Here is a 12,492-nt window from a genome sequence, read left to right on the forward strand (position 1 = left end):
CTTTAACTGCTTTGTTTGTTTAGCTGTAACGGAGAGGATTGAAAATAAATTTGTAAAGAGATGCTGATGATTTTATTATACAGATCAAGCTTACAAACGAAATAAAACTAGATTAAGCTAACAAAACCAACTTAATTATTATTATAAGCATGAAAATAAATAAGAAACAAAAAGTGAAAACTAATTCTAGTAACTTGTCCCAGTCCATTATCCTCATTAGAGCTGGCAAAATTTGACACGACTCAATTACCCGACACGAACACGACATAAATAAATGGGTATGGGTCATCAAATTTAACACGATTATTAAATGAGTCGGGTCCGGGTCAACACAATTTTTTTCTATGTCGGGTTAGGGTTAAAATTCTTAATCTATTTACCCAATCAATAACCCGATTATATTTTCTATTTTAAAATAATTTACATATTCTTATTATTAAAACTCAAATATTAGAGATGATTTTTTTTTAAAAAGGGTGAATATAATCACAGTATTTTATTTATAAAATTTTAAATACATTTAGAGGTTTAATAGTATAAATGTGTAAAAATTGGTAGACATGTATATTTTATAATATTGATATATAATATAATATTATATATATATATAATTAAAACCTTAATAGTGTAAATGTGTAATATATTAGTAGATATGTATATTTTATAATATCGATAAATTATGTATGTATGTACATACGTATGTATGATAGTGTGCAAATATTTGATGTAACTTTTGTTCAATATATAGATAATAAGCGGGTTATTGGATAACCCGATTATTTTTCCGTGTCGGGTTTGGGTCGACCTAAATTTGACACGATACGAAGCTGACACGACACGAATACAATCCAATGACCCGTTTTGCCAGGTCTAATCCTCATCTCTCAGAAAGCTGTCATTTTCTGCCATCTGCACGAGTTGGGCCATTGATTAGAGGGCCTAAAACTTTACTTCTCTTATCAATACGTTAGGCCCGGTCCAATAATTATCTAATTTTATTCCATTACACACACATATATAATCTTTTTCTAGTGGGGACGCGCTTATTTTTATCATGCGAACACACTATTAAATTATGTGGTTTAATAGAGTCAATTTTAAGGTTATAAAAATTAAAAATTAACTCTATTAAGGTGCACGGCTTAACAGCGTGTATGTATTAAAAAATTAAGGCATCTGCACTTGAAAATAATCATATAATAATAATAATAATAATAATAATTCTCTAATGAGGACATCCTCATTTTAAAAAAGTGAGAATGTCATTAACAGACAAACAATACAGTCTCTAATATATTAAAATATGTGTTTTTTTTTTATCCTCACTGGAGAAGAACTGTATATATGTTTATTACACAAGAGAATAAAGTGAAGAAAAAAAATGAAGTGTCTCTTCTTGTAGCAGTGGTTAGAGAACCAAAGACTTTATTAACAAAAATCTAAGTAAAGATGATGACGAAGATAATTAAGAGTGAGATTATTTATACTCTAAAAACTACTCTGAACTTATACACTCATCTAGTAAATTTAAAATGTAGAATATTTTACTTTGTATACTCTTTAAAATACTACAAAAAAAGTTACTTAAACTTTTTAAATTAATTATTTTTAGTAACTCCAAACACTTTTTTTAATTAAAACTCATCTGATTAAATAATAGATTATTACATTATAAAAGAAAACCAATTTACTTGCCTTAACCATTGTACGGTATTAACTAATTTTTTGAAAAAAAAATGTCTAGCTCAACTCTTAGATAGAAATTCAGAGAGATTGTGTGAAATGAAATCCACAGTCTCTGATGATTTAATTAAAGTTTAAGCCAGAAGAGTTATTGTTGACTATTAATACCAACAGTTGGAAATACCCAACAATATTCAAAGGAATTGTTAAAATCTCTGGACATATTCAGTTGCTCCTCTATGAATAATTGTTTAAAATTTTGGGTCGAGCACTTTTAGGATTCAAAGGTAAGAAAAATTGAACGGTTATTGAATGTGTTAAGGAAACGTTCCAAGTAGTAATGTTATAGTTGCTCGTAATAAATTGTCCTAGTAATTTATAGTGTGGATATTTTTATAATATTTGTTTTTATAAAGATATAAGTGCTCAAAGTAACTTTTACAGTGCAAATAATCTCACCTAATGATTAATCATAAAGGACACATGGTTATCTCAATATTTGTTATTCAATTCAAAGATTAAATTATCAATTAATATTCAGATTAATTGACACAAAAATTGACTTTCAATCAACATTAAGATTAATTAAATTCTTAGTTATCATAATTGTGACATTTCCTATTTCATATTTTCAATCTTTATATAAGTTGAACTGATTAATTAATAAAAGTGAAATTTGTCTTTTTTTATCATTCTTTAAAGCTTTCGTTTATTGAATTAATAAATATTGAAATGGAAATGATACCTCACTAGTAACTAGTAATAATATGAAATGAAGTAGAAGCCACTTAATAGATTCGAGTCTCCAAGATTTTTACTCCCTATCCATAAATGTGGGTAAAGCTAGGCAGACAACTCTTTCGCATAATATAGCATGATCGAGTAAGTACATTTCTCAAATGTTAGTAGATTATATATATCTTAAAAAATATGGATGCATAACAATAAAAATAATCTATGATGGTTTTGTAATTCATAAAAAAATACATATGTAAGAAGGTGGAAAAAGATTGAGTCCATTTGGAACAATGTTTAGAGTAAGTACATCTCTCAAATGTTAGTAGATTGTATATATATCTCTTAAAATATGGATGTATAACAATAAAAATAATCTATGATGGTTTTGTAATTCATAAAAAAATACATATGTAAGAAGGTAGAAAAAGATTGGGTCCATTTGGAACAATGTTTAGAGGCTATATAATGGGAGGTGGCACCTCGCACGAGGCCCGACTTAATTTCTTTTGACATGGCCACGATCTTGTTATTCTCTTTGAATATTTGCTCTTTTGTAGCTACTAGCTAGCTAGCTTTAGTTTGGGTATAAAGCAGTAAACAGAAGAAGAAGAGATATAAAGATATACTTGAGATGTACACAAAGTGCACATATACACAATCAAAAAAGTCATTGAAGTAAGAGAAAGATGCCTAAGGGAAAGCAACATTGGGAGGATGGGGAACAAGTGAACAACCTTTTCTTTACTTTTGTGGCTTGTACCCACTACCCAAGGTAAAACTTTCTTCCCCATCAAGCTTTCTCGTCTTTTAATTAATTTCATCAACTATATCTATATTTCTTTTTTTAAAAAAAACCACTTAAAACTAGTATACATCAATCTATATTACTAAGCAATAACTTAATGAATGTTTTGTACTAAAATTATTAATAAAATTTAGGCCAGTTCATAAATGAGATGACAGAAATTTTTGTTGTTTTCGGACATGTCTATACATACTCATGGTGTGTGTGTGTGTGCACGCGCGCAAGCAGTTAGATAATGTATAGAAAATTTTATAGATTACATGTCTCTTAAAATTGTTTCGTGTCTTCACTTTATTAATGCCCTTACATATTTAGTTCAAAAAATCTAACAAAAAAATTGATTCCATCAAACCCCAGCCTCCTAATCCTTTTTCTATGTACGACACTCCCCTTTTCTAAATTGCAAGTTTCAAACCCTCTGTCCATCTTTTGTCCCCTCTTCTTTTTCTAGGAAACATAAGTACACATTCGCAGCTAGACTAATTTTTTATCCTTTTTTATTTTTCTGACTTATTATTTAGATACCTATTCGTTCATTATTTTCCAAAAATTTAATCAATCATCCTTCCATCCATTCAATCCAATTGTAAGTTACGTTAAAAAAATTCCAATTAATATTTTATGGTAATTACAAATATATCAAATGAGTTAGAAAAGAAATTAAGGAGGAACGGATTCAATGAACATTTAACAACCAGTATCTCTCCATTTATATTATAATTAAGGAGTACTATGATTATGAACAAAAATTTCAATCAGCTTAGGCTCATAGAGAAGTATTCGTTATTATGAATGACACTGTTCAAAAACAAATACTGATCGTAGAATAGATGTAACTAAGGGTCTAACATATTTGTTCTTTTGCCGCTGACACTCAGAAGTGGCAGAGAAGCAATCTCTTTATCACGTTAGGCACACCGCTTACGGATGTTTGATAATTGAATTTTCTGGATTGGATATCAATCCATATACGATTCACAATTTTATAAATTATAAATTTTTAATTCAATTCAGTTCACGGATCAGTGAAATTTAATTCAAATCTAATCCATAAGCCTGCGAATCGAATGCGGATTTGACCCAATTCATATCCAATATATCATTTTGTGAATTGGTTTACGAATTAAAATTTTTTAATTCTCTCCAATCCATGAACTAATTAAATAAAAAATATAATATAAAATAATTTTATTACCAATCAAATTCAAAACTGAATAAGATTTAGATAAATTAAATGTTTAAATAAAGTTATAATGATATATTCAAAGTTTCAAATATAACACTCCGAAAAGAAAAGATCACATTTGTTTAGATCAATACATAAAAATTAACTAAAATTATGAAAATTAACTATTTAAGAACCTATAATTTAAATATTTGATTATTTAATGTAGTGTTTAAGAGTGACTAACTATCCCAATCAACTCAAAACACTTCCCAAGATCACACCCAAACAAACAAGATGCACCAAGAATCAATCCAGTAGAATACACACAGATTATTAGAACTGAAAGAATTAAAGAAAAGGACAAGAATTAACGTGGTTCAGCTAGCTTCAGTCTAGCTTACATCCACGGGAGAAACAGAACCCAATTGTATTGATTGTTTAAAGGAGTTACAGAGAGTTTATCAAGCTTGTTACAGAGTCTCTCAAGAAGCCTTTTGTTTTTAATCTTCTCAACTCACAATAGCTCTCTCTCCTTGCTCTCTGTTGCCAGAATCAGCTGTATATAACAGCTTGTTAACGAATCAGCAACCAACCCAGAAAACCACGTGACAGTCATGTGAGTTAACTGATTCTAACGAACCAAGAACGCAACTTATCCATGCACGTGAAACTCTCGTGCATCACTTAACCAAAACGACCTTCATACATGTCGTTCCAGGAGATACGAGTTTGACTTTCCAAAACGCAGCATCAGCTGACGTTTTCACAAACAGATTTGCTTCACATCACAACAATTCTCCACCTTGAACAAATCACTCTCTGATCCTGATATAATATGCTGTCAATGTACTTATATTTTACCTTATTTATTCATTAGTAAGTGGTAATGCCATATTTACAAGCTTTATTTTTTAATTAAATAAATATTTTTATTTTTTTGTGGATTCACTGATTTTTGCAGATTTATAGGAGTAAATGTATATCCAATCCACTGGCTACAAATTTTTAAATTTTCAATCAAATCTAATCCATCAATCCATAGATCGGATTTTTACAGATCAAATGGATTAAGCGAATCGAGTTGAATTATGAACACCCCTAACACCACTAAATATAAAGGTCAATTACTAATTCAATACCTATGAAACATTAATATGGCCCAAAATCAAAAGCCTAGTTCGAAGTTGGCAATAGTTTTGTTTTTTAACCATTGCTTACTCTCCTTCTGTGTCTGTTGATTGGATGAAGATCGTAAAAGTGTTAATAAAGTATTTGGTAAAAATTTACCAAAGCAAATTAGTATGTAAATTCAAAAAATAAAAAGACAATTTTCTATTAGTGGTTTAAAATTAAATGATAACCTAACTCATGCTCAGTTCTCATGAGGAAGTAGATCATTTGGCCGAACTTCAAAATCTTGCATGATTATTTTCAATTTTATGGTTTTGATCTTAATTTGTGACTTTGAGTACTAATTTCATTAGATTGTGTTTTTGAGCTTCTTGTTCATCAATTAGAGGTTAAAGTCAATTCGGAGGCCGATTAGATGAGTCTCGTGGTTGCACATGGGGTGGTGAAGTTTACGGTGGATGGGTCCTCTTAGGGTGACCCTGGACTGTTTACTGTTGGTGGTATTTTGCATGATTTTGGTTATTTTCTTCAGCACCCATCAATTCTTTATGCTAAGTTGATGGCTGTTAGTGAGGATTTGAAGCTTGCTAACTGGTTATTTTGTCCTTAATGTGGAGTCTGATTCAGCTACTGTGATTTCTTATATTACTTCTCATGGCTCTGTGCAGTGGGATTATGTTTATCTTTTTGGTTGAGTTGTGCTATGTCTTCTTCTTCCTCTGTCGTGGTCAAGTATTTTTTCGCAAGGCTACTTCTACAACTAATTTCATGACCAATTGAGCTTGTACTCAAAGGATTCACCAACATTTCTTGGGTCCTCGAGTCTGCCTATTATTTTGTCTAGTATCATTCATCTAGATGGGTATGAGATCCCTCATATTATGTTATATCTTTTCTTTTCTTTTACTCCTTTTTAGTTCATTTTTTATTATTGTTCTTTGGGGCACTTTTATACTTTCTTGTATTTCTCTTGAATTTAGAGGTTTTGATTTATATATCCTTTTTTTTTGTGCCATCTTATTATCTATATTATCATGGTGGTCTTCCATTAAAAAAAAAGATGAAGAAGAATTAGAGGTTAAACCTAGGTCTTCGATCAATTAGGCTGATCTAATCACAAGCAGAGATGCTTACTATATTTTGATAACTAGTCATCACCAACTTTTATAATTTAGAACTACTATTTCATAGCACCTTTTGCTTAAAATATAAAATTCACATTAGTGCAATACCAAAAGAAACATTAAGTTGAGATATGCATCATCTCCAAACTTAAATTTGATAATTAGGCTAAGAATATTTTAACTACAATTGAGAGAAGCAAAAGATGGAAATTCTATCTAGAGCAAAAGAATATGAACTTCTCTACTTTGAAAAGCGGAGATTCAACTTTAATAACAATTGCTTTTTTGTCTCCACTCCTAGCTTCCTCATCTTCTAGCAATAACATCCCACCCTCTCCACCCCCCCCCCCAAAAGTCAAAAAATATGTAGACTACCGAGCTTGACTGTCAATTTTATTTTGTTTGGTTTTTGCTAGCCTTTCTCTATGCTTGATCTGTGCCCTTGAAGTTAATTTACTGAAGTGTCTAAAATTAGCTTTAACATCGTTAATTAAAATTTATTATATGATTGTTTTAAAGCTCTGAATATGCATGAATGGAAGTGATGATTGATATCATTAACTTCAATGTAACTTTCAAGTCCAAAGCTAACTATATAATGGATGTAACTTCGATATATAAATATAATCACTTTCAAATTCAATCCATCCATTTTACCTATTACAAAAGTAATAAACTAAAATTAAGCAGTAATTAAATAACACATATTTCATATTTTTCTTAAGAATGAAAGGGATTGGAATTATTAACTAATAATTACATAAAAGAGTAATTAAGTGACATGCAACTGTTTTACCAACCAAATATCCAATGATATAAAGGAAACACATGGGGCTTGCAGAAGAATGAAATAATTCATTACTGCATTGGAGCAGAAATTAATGGGAGTAAAATGGAGGTTAGATATGTTTTCCTTGAAAAGAAAATAAGAAAGATCAGTGCAATTCATCGGACCTAATTATATAATAAACAAAATTGATTTAGTTTGATGAGATGTTCCACATTAAAAAGCAGGTGGTTGGTTTTGTTGGTTTATAAAGAGATTGTTGTAATGAGTTTACCATATTGAAACAATTTGGTACGAATTGGATGTGCATCAATTTTCACACTAAGTATGATGATATAATTGGACATAGAAGTATTCCTTGTGTTCCTCTTATGGCTAGACAACCAACTTTGTCTGACTGCTGTAATAGGTTCGTTCATGAGCTCACTCGAGCAGACAATTTAATTTAATTAATTAATCAATTAATTAACTAACAACTCGCTAACTAGCTACGGTCTCTCTTGTGCGTACAAATCCACCATCAATCACCATCTAATTACTTTTGAATCTGAAATTATCATTTTGGATTTTGGAAATATATTCATGGCCGTATGATAAGTTAGCTAAGAAATGGCTATTGTGATTAATATACCTATGCACAGTAAATTGGCATAACTAATAATTGAATATATAATATAAATATGGAAATTAAAATCAAGGAAATTATTAAGATTTGGTTTGTTTTATTAATTGTTGCTATCTAAATATTGTCACTAGGCTCAAATGCCCAGTCAAAGCTATAACGTATGTGTTTATAGTGGACCCAATCCACTGTATAAGGTTACTACTATGAGCTGTGGGTTGTGATTTAAAAGGCATAGAAATATATAAATGAGGCCTAATATATATGGACTCAGCCAAACTCACTTGTGCATAGGGTTGGGCAAACGGTTCACTTCTAAGGCTAAAAACCGAATGGTTTGAAAGTATAAGAACCGATCAGTTTGCCTTCAGATCGGTTCAAAACCGAACCGAACTAAAAAACCAAACGATTCGGTCCAATTATTTAAATCTATTCTTATTTAAAATATAAAAACCTAAATTCTATATCCCTTTTTTCAAACCTTAATTTCGTAACCCTAAATCTAAAATCCAAAATCCAGTTATCATCTTTCTGAGCTTTCACCTTTTGGTATCTCTATCGCCCCATCTATCTCTCGTTGTCGCAGTCTCTCCCTCACCTCACGGTTTAGTGGCAGCACAACCCATCAAGTGCGGTGATGTCGTCATGAACTCAATCTCTCAGAGTCACGCCTCAAGATCGCCGCTCGTCAAGCCGTCAACCCTTCAACCATCATCTTCAGTCTTCACACCTCATGGTTAATTGTCGATCATCTTCTCTCATCACTCACACCTCATGATCTCCCTCTCGTTGGTCTAAACCTCCTGATATCAACCCGTCGTCTTTAGTCTTTACTACTGCAAGTGTTTTTTTTTTTTTTTTGTTATGTTGTGGCCTTTTTGTTTGTTTTGTTTCTGTTTAAATTGAACCTTATGAGGGGTTAAATTTGTGCTAGTGTTAGTGTATATTGGTTATTGGAATTGCCCCTTAAATATTGTGTTGAGCAAATGTAATGGCTAATTCGATATGGCCACCGTAAGTGAAACAAATGTATAACTGTATATTGTGAGAATATTGATATGTAAACATTAAATCATCAACACCCTTCATTGCTTTCGGAATTTCAATATAGAGATTTGTTGATGTTCTGTTTAGTTTGAAAATGGATGAGAAGAAAAACAAACATTTGAAAGTATATATTGTTTGGTGATAGAAGTTAATTAAATATCTCATTTTAACTAGTTGAATTTAAATTGCCATATTCATGCAATTGTAAACAAATATTGCAGTATGGAAAAAAAATCAAGAATAAATTTATAATTAGTGGGCATAATTGTGAAGTAAATTAAAGTCATTGTTCAAAATTTTTTCATTGAGAGTAAATCAAATTATTAAATAAATCAAGATTGCTTATTTCTTTTTATTTTATTTATTTTAGATTTCTAATTATTCAAGAGTTCAAGACAACCTTGAGCGTGTAGCCGATGATTTTGAGCATGAAGTTGAAGTTCAAGTTAATGATAATGAAAATGATTCGGCAACAATTGTCACCAATGAAAACAAGTGGAAAAAGTCATCGTCATCCAAACCGCCACTACCAAAGAAAAAAATGGCTCCAAGATCAACAGTGTGGCAACATTTTACTAGACTTCCAGATAATGTACAAAGTGCAAATGCAACTACTGTGGTCAAGAATTTGAATGTGGGATGGTCAGGTAGGGGACTAACACTTTGAGGACTCATAACCAAGAAAGATGTAAAAAGTACAAGGACTTTTAGAAAGACCAAATACCTTTGACTCAAGATGTTGGTAGTGATGAAGTTGTAGCAAGATTAGTCAAGAAGCTTACAAACGAGCAACCGTAAAAATGATTGTTCTTGATGAATTGCCTTTTTTCTGTTGTGGAGAATCTGGGTTTTAGGCATTTTTGCAGTGTAGCGGCTCCGAGATATCTTCTCCCATCACAAAGAACCATTACTAGGGATACTTTTAAAATGTATTTAGAGGAAAATGTTAAGTTGAAAAGTTTATTGGCTAGGAATAAGTAAAGAGTATCTTCGAACACTAATATTTGGACTTCTATTATAACTGCTAGTTGCATGGTCATCACAGCTTACTTTATTGACATAGATTGGAATTTGTATAGAAAGATTATCAGTTTTAATACTTTTAATGATCATTCATTGGGGACAATTGGTAAGCGACTTGAAAAATGTTTAATTGATTAGGGTATCAAGCAAGTGTTTACTGTGACTGTTAATGATCATTCATCAAATCTTTGTTACATTTTTTAATTTTAATATATAATATGAAGTTTACTTTAGCTTTATTAACGTTGCTTTTTTTCTCTTCCATGACATTGAATATTTGTTACAATTTGATATGTCAAATTGAACAATCTTTGGAATCATTGTCCGCTAGTAATGATAGTCTTTTGGGTTTGATGGCAATTAAAATAAAGAAAATTTTTTACAAGTATTGGGATGGTTGTTTGAACATAAATAAGAGTTTGATTGTTGCTTATGTACTTGATCCACATGAAAAAATGAAATTCGCAACACATTACTTTGAGAAATTATATAGCAAAGATATGGCAAATGTGTTGAGATGAAGGAAATAGTCAAGGATTTGTTGATTAAGCTCTATGAGTCTTATAATGCACAGTATAAACCAGGTGGAATGGGGAGTCCAAGTGGAAGTGCAAGCGAAAGCCAAAATTTAGCTATTGGAAGTGGAAGTGGTTCGAATTTTTGGGATTTGGGTGATGATGATGATGATGTTATTATTGAGGATCCTTTCTTCAAATTCAGTGAAGCAGTTGCGATTAGTGAAGGCAGCCTAGAGTTGTCAAATGAGTTGGATTTTTACTTAATGGAGAAGATTGGAAAAATTAAAAAAAGTAATTTGGGCATTAAATTTGATATTTTGTTATGGTGGAGAGTGAATAGTGCCAATTATCTAATCTTGTCAAGTATGACAAGGGATGTTCTTGCTATTCCGGTGTCTACTGTTACCTCTAAGTTCGCCTTTAGTACTAGAGGTCGTATATTAGATCAATATAGAAGCTCTTTGACTCCAAACATTGTTGAAGCGTTGATACTATTACAGAATTGGTTGCGAACTTCTATTTTTGTGGATACAATAGCAGACTTAAATAAATTAGTTGAAGACAATGACTTTATGGATCAACTTACGGAATGTATATTTTGTATAATTTTAAATTACTTTTTAAGTATCATCAACCTTATACAATTTGTTTAATTTTGATTTAACTTTATCTTTAAGTAATATTAACCTTGTTCAATTTGTCCTTTTTTTATGTAGAACTTCGCAAATCAACAACAGTCGACAAACTTGGTAGGTCAACATGAAAACTGCAGTTGATCATAAACTATTTTTAGGTAATGAAATTGATATATATTTATTTGTTAATTGTTAAATATCACTTTATTTTATTTAGTTTAATTATTGAGTGCTTTGTCTCACTTTGAATTTTGATGTAGGTGATATGGATGGTGGATGTAGTTTTGCCTTGTGTTATGGTGGAGTTTTATCGGATGTTGATGTAGTATCGCGGACTTGCTGTGTTTTCTTTTTTTTGTTATGGACTTATAATTTGTAATATATTTTAAATTTAAGTGTGTTTATGAATTGTGACTATTTCGTATTGGGACTTTATTGTTTTGCTTTTGACTTGAAGACTTTGTATTTGTTTATTTATATCTAGTGTTACTATGTGTGTAGTGTGTAGTTCAATAGTTGGTAATTAGTGTAGGTGTAAACTGTAAAATTCAGTAAATTAGGTGAAAGCTGTAAAATGTACTAAGATTGGGTTAAAACTGCAAAATTCAAGAAAATGTACGAACCAAACCAAATCGAACTGAACGGTTCTAAAATTTAGTTTGTATTTAGTTTGAATCCCTCAGAACTAATCGGTTTCAGTTCAGTTCAGTTCTAATCCCGAACCAAATTGAAACCGGGAAATACCTACCCTTACTTGCGGGGTATTTGACCCATAAGCAAATGCCTTGTAGAATGAACTGATGGACAAGATATAACCTTGAAAAACCCATTAGAAATCCAATATTGTCCAATAGTGTGCCTGCCCCTAATTGAGTTTTAGCAGGATTAGTGCTTTTAATTTGAAGGCAATCTCTGGCCAGGCTAGAGATATATTATTTAGAAATTTTTAAAAAACGAGTCAAAGGTTAACTATATAAAGTCATTCTCAAGTGCGGATACCTTTTTTTATATATATATGAACACGCACACTATTAAATCATATGCCTTAATAAAGTATTTGTAAGAAAAGAAAATGAGAACGGCCACACCTGAGAAATATATATATATATTGGTTGATTTATTTAAAATATTCATAAAATCATCTTGTCATGCAATTAGTCATAAAGAGGGAGCTGGTCAATGAAATGAACGAAAATTAATAAAGAAATGAG

This window comes from Citrus clementina, unplaced genomic scaffold (genome assembly GCF_000493195.1).
Source record: "Citrus clementina cultivar Clemenules unplaced genomic scaffold, Citrus_clementina_v1.0 scaffold_9, whole genome shotgun sequence".
NCBI classification, from domain to species: Eukaryota; Viridiplantae; Streptophyta; class Magnoliopsida; order Sapindales; family Rutaceae; genus Citrus; species Citrus x clementina.